Raw genomic sequence first — 7,678 nt, forward strand, 5'->3', positions numbered from 1 at the left:
TTCTTCCTCGTCATATTGGGTTGAAGGAGGAATAGTAGCATTCATGGAAGACACGAATCCTCCGGGTGGTGCTCCCATAGACCCATACACACCACTCACCGAGCCTCCCATAGTCTCTCCAAACACTCCTCCATAGCATGGTCCTCCCATGCCGGCCATGCCTCCATAGCCTCCCATGGCGGGCATGGGCATGCTTCCCATGCCGACCATGCCTCCCATGGCGGGCATGGGCATGCCTCCCATGCCGGCCATGCCTCCCATGCCTCCTCCAAACGTCGGCATGCCTCCTCCAAACATGCCGGCCGTGGGTGTGTTCATGTTGGCTATCAACAATCTCTTCTTTGCCAACACTTCTTCGCGAGCAAGGTTGATGTACTCCTTTTGCCTCTCATCCATTTGGGAAGTATCCATCAAGAAAAGCTTCTTCTCCTCCTCCGCTAGGCGTAGATGCTCCTCGGTGGCTTGCCTCTTCTCCTCCAAAGCCAACTTCCTCTCCTCGTTGGCGGCAATCCTCTCCTCCAAAGTGGCTCTCCGAGCTTCTATAGCATCCATAGCCTCTTTCTCCAAGTTTCTTGCCATCTTCCTCTCTTCATTTGCTTACAACCGTGCATCTGCAATCCTTTCCATAGCCATTGCAATGTCGTCATCTCCGACCTTCTTTCCCTTCATATCTTTGGCGGTCTACCAAGCACATTGCTCCGCCCATTGTTGACCGAGTGAGGAGTGGAGCTTCTCTTCTTGCCTTCGTCACTTGAATCATCATCACCAATGATTGTTGCATCACCGGTAGCATTGGCCGCCATAGTTACCGCATCCAACTTGCCGCGGGTCTTCCACTTTTCTTCATTCCCTAGCACTTCATAACAATGATGCAAGGTGAATGCCTTGCCAAGAATCTTGTTGCCTTTCTTGTTCTTCTTTCCCACATCCCAAAACAATCCTTGAGCCATAGAGTTCTACAAAAGCAAGCAAAAGAGAATAGATGAGATATATGAACTAAAAGCGCATTCTTCACATATGAGCCATATGGTCAACATAGTAGTAGAATGGCTTACCCTATCATTCTCATTTGTGCCACTTGGATTAAGAACATCGATGTTGGCTTGCACGCCCGCCCATTTTTGGCAATCGGTGTTGATGCCGGACCAACGGGACCGAAGTGAGCGCATGGTTCGCTCGTTCCCACTTGTGTTGTGTGTGTTGAAGTACTCCGTCATCCTCATCCAATATGTATCTCTTGTTTGATCAGTACCGGTTGTTGGATTCATTCCAATTGTCAACCACGTCTTGCAAAGCAACTTGTCCTCCGCTATGGTGTAGTTCGACGATCGACCGGGATGGCGAGGTTCAATCAACCCTTCTCCTTCCTCATCAACATCCTCATATTCCTCATCAACGGTTTCTTCATGCATAAACGAAGATCCAACATTCATTGTCTCCATGAATGTATCATCATCGACTCTACATTGCAATGAACTTCATTATTCTCCGGCTATGTATGCATCTAAACTAAATTTGGAGGAAAAGTAGTGTTTTTTTACCTCTCGGGCATTTCATCATGCACCGTATGTGCGCCCGCGGGGTTGCTGGACGGAGGCGCCGGCGGCGTCTGGTTCGTCGGTGGAGGAGGCGGCGGGCTGCGGGAGGTGGGCGCCTTGCTTTCTTTGGCGGCGCGACGGAGGCGGCACCGATGTATGGCCGTTTGGTCGACGACGCCTTCCTCCTCGGCGCCGCCCGCGCCTTGCCGGCGGCCTGCGCGGCTGCCATCTGCGCGGCGGCGGCGCCGGTGTGCAGCGTCCCGCGCGGCGGAAAGAAGAGCGCACGGGCTGTGGCGGTTGTGTTGCCGGCGTCGGCGCCACCGCTAGGATTTGCCGCATTGGGCGGCGGCGCTGCGGACGCAGCGGCTGCGGCGGCGGGTGGGACTGAGTAGGAAGGGGTTGCTGGGTTGCCGGAGGTCCCGTCTATCGTCGGGATTGCGCCGGCGGCTGCGGGGGGGGGGGGGGGGGGGGGGCGAGGGATTGGGCGGTCAGGCGGCGAGGCGGAAGGGGAAGTTTCAGCGCGGGGTTTCTTCGCGCGTGGTACCGATGCCGCGCGTTGTAGCCGGCGCACAAAGTATAGCGCACGCGATGGCGTAAACCCGCATGCGCCCAAAAAAATTTGCAGCACCGCACCGTTTGCAGCGCCTGCTGGAATGGCGATTTTGCTCACTCCCGGTGCAAACCGGCAGTTTTTTTTACCGCTCGGCCGTTTTAGCGCGGCTGTCTTAGAACCGCCGAGGACCGCCCCAAAGTCACAAACCCCCACCACATTCCGCATCCCGCATTCCCACTCGTCCGGCTAACCAGCGTGTTTGACAAAGTCAGGGTAGGGGAATGGGAGTTAAGTGGAGGGAGTTCGTAGGAGGATTACTTATGGGAAACGGATGTTTAGAGCATCTCCAGCCGCGTCCCCCAAAGCATCCCTCAAACCGCGCCGGATTGAGCGTTTGGGGGACGTGTTTTGTTCGTGCCGCCTTTAGGGGACGTCGCTCCCCAGCCGCGTCCCCCAAACGCCTCCCCCAAACATTTAAAATACTTTTTTTGACATTTTTATTTCAATTTCCACAAACTAATACATAATTGGGAACGTGGTTTACACGAAGACACAATTTGGAACATGGTTTTCCACATACTAATACATAGTTTGAACCATCGTTGACACAAATATAAAATTTTGCAAAGAAACTAAACCTAACTAGGCCGTGCATCGAAGGTTTCCTGTGTTCGCTGCTAAGAAAGAACACTCGAGGGCACACCCAGTCACCTAAACTGGAAAATCTAGCGGGAGGATGGTGCCCTTGTTGGTTCTACCGATGAGGCGAACATCCAGAAACTTCCGTGCACGTGTTCGCTGCGAAGAAACAACACTCAGTCGTCCTACTCGTCGGTGCTGTCACCGTGGTAGTCCCGGCGGAAGCACGTCTCGTCGAAGACCTTGACGCTCATGTCCCTGTCGCCGAAGTAGGAGAACAGGAGGATGAAGCCGGCTTCGAGGCCGTGGTGCCGCGCGAACTTCTCCCAGCCGATGTTGAGGTACATCTTGCCGCGCGCGTCGTAGATCACGTCGACGATCCACCGGTAGTAGCCTCCCGCAGCCTCCCGCAGATGCATCGTGCGCGGGCGGTCGTCGCCGGCGACGTAGTCGGCGAAGGAGTCCGGCAGCCTATGGATGCCGCGCGGGTCGCCCTTGAGGACGAGGACGAACTCGAACAACACGTCCGGCTCCACGTCCATCTCCGACGATGAAGCCGACGACGTGGGAGGCGACGGCGAGCGTTCAGCTCTGCCGCGGCCACGACCACGACCACGACCACGGCCGCGAGGTCGGCCTCCGCCTCTACCAGACATAGCGTCGAGTCTTGTTGAGATGGTGGCGGCTAGGGTTTGGGAGAGAGGCGCTAGGGTTTGTGAGTGAGAGGGACGATGAGAGGCGGCCCTTTTATAGGCCGGAGGAGGCGGAGGAGCGGTGGCGCTCATTAACGCCGGCACGCAGAGCTAGGCGCGACGGGACGCGTCGCTGCGGGAACTGCACCGTCGCTGCGCGCCAATAACTTCCGTCGCGAGGTAGGCGACGGTTAGGTTAAAATTTATTGTGCCGCTAACGAGTCGGCCCCGCCACTCCCCGCCTCGCTTTTCGGTGTGTCCGGCGTCCCCGGTACATCCCCTGTGGGACGGGGATGGACTCAGGGCGCTGGACACCGTATCGGGGCGCGCCGGATAAAAATGGGCTTTGGGGAACGCGGCTGGAACGGTTTTTTGGTCCGGTGCGCCCCTAATCCCTTTGGGGGACGCGGCTGGAGATGCTCTTAGTCCCACTCCCATGTTTGGTCTGCGATGAGGATTCCTAGCGGGACTTTGAGAGACATTTTCTTAGAGAGTTTAGGCATGCATGTAAACATATGCTAATATTTATCCTAATTAAACACTGATTAGAGTTGCCATTTTACCATATACCGTGCAAGAAACATGAAGCCGGATGAACATTTTATGTATTAGATACGTACGTACACGTGCAAAGAGCAACGAGGTACTGCCGGCCGGCAGCGGCGGCGAGTCACAAGCAAGACAGTCAAATTCTCCTGGCAAATCAATTCACGGACCATTTCATCGTATCAATACATCTATTGCTCAAGATCTGCCATATAGGAAGGTCATATTTTTTTTTTTTTTTTTTTTTTTTTTTTGCGAAACACAGAACAATCAAAGACGCTCATACATACGCGCACACACTCACCCCTATGAACGCACACACGCACACCCTATCCCTATGAGCACCTCCAAGAGACTGCGTTGAAGAATTGATCCGGCGGGACTTGAGATTGACGAAGTCACCACAGGCGCCTGTCATATTCTAGGTCTGGCATGGCATACGAATAAAGAAGAACGAAAATAAAAATGGGACTAATAAATCTTAACCGCGCGTGAACATGCACAACGAGTGGAACGTTTTCCTTTCTTCTTTTGTTCAACTAGTTGACCGCTCGTGCGTTGCACGAAACAATACAGATAAAGAGACGAATGAAAATATTTCAGAGATTTGCAGGTATGATCTCTCGTTGCATCGTGAGGCTATTGCAGAACTCAGTGGCATTTGATCATCAAAATCTAAGAGCAAAAAAGTATAATCCTTCCGTTTATTTATTTGTTTTTTGTTAAAAAAATCAGAATATAGCGTGTGCTGCCTTACAAACATAGTCCTTCCTTTTCTAGATATAAGATGTATTGTTCTTTTTTGAAAAAAAAAACAGAATATGGTGTGTGTTGTGTTGCACCATTCCTCTGGACAATCTTTTAGGAATTTGATTATGTTTTCTTATCTCATGCAAAATTCTTATTTCAATTAGCCAAAGGTAATCCCACATAAATTGATGTAATTTTCCCTCCACATACGCCTTTTAATTTCCGTGCCAAAAACTATATACAGAAGGAGTAGGACTGTAGGAGACTTGATCGAATGATACTTTTTTACTTCTCAATCAATGAAAATGGAAATATTGTCGTATATTATTGCTAAAACAACATTTAACTATCACAAAAGCCCTAGAAATCGTCAAGTCCCAGTTGAACTTCTAATCAGTTTAATCAAGTTTGCCTTCGATAGAAAAATTCAAAGAAACAAGAAACACAACTTTTGACTAATGGGCCCATGAGCTAATTTTATTTGCAGGAGAAGTGCATCAATTATCACCAGTTCCAGTCCTCATCCATCTTAGCGTGCTATGTACTGAAAAATCCACAATAATGAAACTAATCTATTCTACCAGGACGCATAAGAAATATCACAAATTGTTAGATTTACCAATATTTGCCCATATCAAAATTTTCATCGAAATCTCAACTCAAACCCAAGAAGATCTGCCCCACCCATACATTTAAGAAACTTTTTAAATTAATTGAGCACGTCAGTTCCGCCCCACCCATACGTTTTCCGCAATACTCACAGAACGAAAGCAAAGCTTTTCGATATAAGGCCTGAAACACAACCGAGTTCATAGAATCTCCATATTTTCTTGATCGGACACCAAGGATCAAGTCGTTTAGTTTTTTATTTTATTTTTAAAAAATTTCAAGTCGATTTGTTGTCTCTCTCTAAAACTCGATTAACAGGTTATAGGAAACAAAAGTGAAATTCAAGATCAAGGGTTAGTTTTTTTTTTATCAAGGGTTACTTGCCTGTCAACAAGAGGGATATCAGTGGCATGCACCACGCTGGGATGGTAGTGCGCCGCTGAAACCACCTTGATCCCATAGGATATCGCCTCCTCTATTGTTACAGATCCAAGTTCACTTGTAGTACTATCATGATTGGATGACCATACTCGCAAGTTAATAGCCATGCATTCCACAAAGTCGATAAGATGTAGCATACCGACAATGTAAATATTCAGGGAGAGCAGTACATCATTTGGAAAGCAAAAGAACAAACTTACGTCAATGTGGTACTCTTAAATATATTTCTGCAAATATCATATAGTTTACTGAACAGATTTTCCACACTTCTTTTCATATGTTTGGAGTATGTAATGGCCATGGGATGTTAAGATCTTGCTAATATGTATGTACGAGGATCCAAAGGCAGGGGCTCACCGTAAAATACACACACTTGAATGTCATAAGTAGAAGCTGCTTCTATTCCAATTTAACCCACAAAATGGAATGGCACTTCCATACAGCTATTCCGGAAAAGGCTCCTTTGCAACCTTTGTATTCAAGAAATATTGTTGGATAACACGACTACAAAATAAATATGTATCTCATTTAAAATATCATTATACATCAGATAGTTAATAAGAGAGAAATTGACCAAGAAATTTCCAATCATTTCAAACGCAGTGGCCAAAATATACTGAAGTTAGAGTGACACGTTCATGCTTCTAATGAAGATTTACGTAATATCACACCGATATCTCACCAAGCTGCAAAAATATCTTATCACACTCATTGTAAAGTATTTCATCAGGTATACTTGATAGTAGTGCAACCCGAAACAAAATACATAGATCAGTTGTGAAATGGTTTTCATACTGGATATAGAAGTTAGAACACAGTGGATCTTTTTGAATAATAGGAAATAGGCCTGTGTGTTGCCTGGGGCCATACATATTCTTGCTTATACAACTGGGTAGAGATTTCATGTAAATGAAAATTTCATCAAGCAAAGTGGTGAGGCTTGCCAAGCAACATAAATATATTAATTTCACTGAGAGATAAGAAACTATACATGAATAAATTGACACAACTTGTAGCAGAATAGCATAAGAGCACTATCCTCTCATTTTTCTCATCCACCTCAAAATCCCCATCACCTTTCAGTAACTCTTCGACGGCACAGGCCAAATTGTAATGTGCGGGTACTTACCTAATGATCAATCCTGGCACGACCAACTCCACAAGCAGTTTATGGAGCACAACATCGAACGGTTCAGTGAGCTCTTGCGTCGCTATACTGTACACACAAAAAAAGGATACTGAAGTAAAGTTGCATTGAACATAAGTTGCAAATTTCGGTTAGAAGAAAACATAGTCTTATACTGAACTTTACTGAAGAATTTGATGTTTTTCAGTTAACCTTCAGGTGGTATACCATAGTGACCATGCTCAGTGCTCAATTAGCAAAGTAAGAAGGGAATAATGAACCGAGATCCTGGTGTGATTCATAATTCACGTACCTTCAGTTTATCACTGGTCCACGGGAGACATTGTGCAAGCGGGTTGCGCAATCTCTCCTCCAGCAGCATCCTCCTTATCCTCTACACAAAATTTCCTTCCCCAGTTTGTTCACTCACCAGCTATATGCAATTTCTGAACCCACTCTCCAGAACATATACAGCGAGATGACCAATTTTTCTTTTGTTGTTGTGGATACCTGACTACCTGAGATCTGCAGACTGAAAGGATGTTGCCTCGTTACCTTCTTGCTCCAGCTACTCTCTGATGACCCAATGCACTGTGCCAAAACATTAACAAAACAATTCACCCAAAAAACATCTCTCATAATAATTCTGAATTTCGTCAAATTTGACTATTCCAAATGCGCAGCTTATGTTGCATCTCCTGAGCTGCTCGTCTCCCGGACTGCTGCTGCTCCTGTTGGGGTGGGGGAAGTCGGCGACGGAGTAGGAGTTCTTGGACGACGACGA

This window comes from Lolium rigidum, chromosome 4 (assembly GCF_022539505.1).
Source record: "Lolium rigidum isolate FL_2022 chromosome 4, APGP_CSIRO_Lrig_0.1, whole genome shotgun sequence".
Classification (NCBI taxonomy): Eukaryota; Viridiplantae; Streptophyta; class Magnoliopsida; order Poales; family Poaceae; genus Lolium; species Lolium rigidum.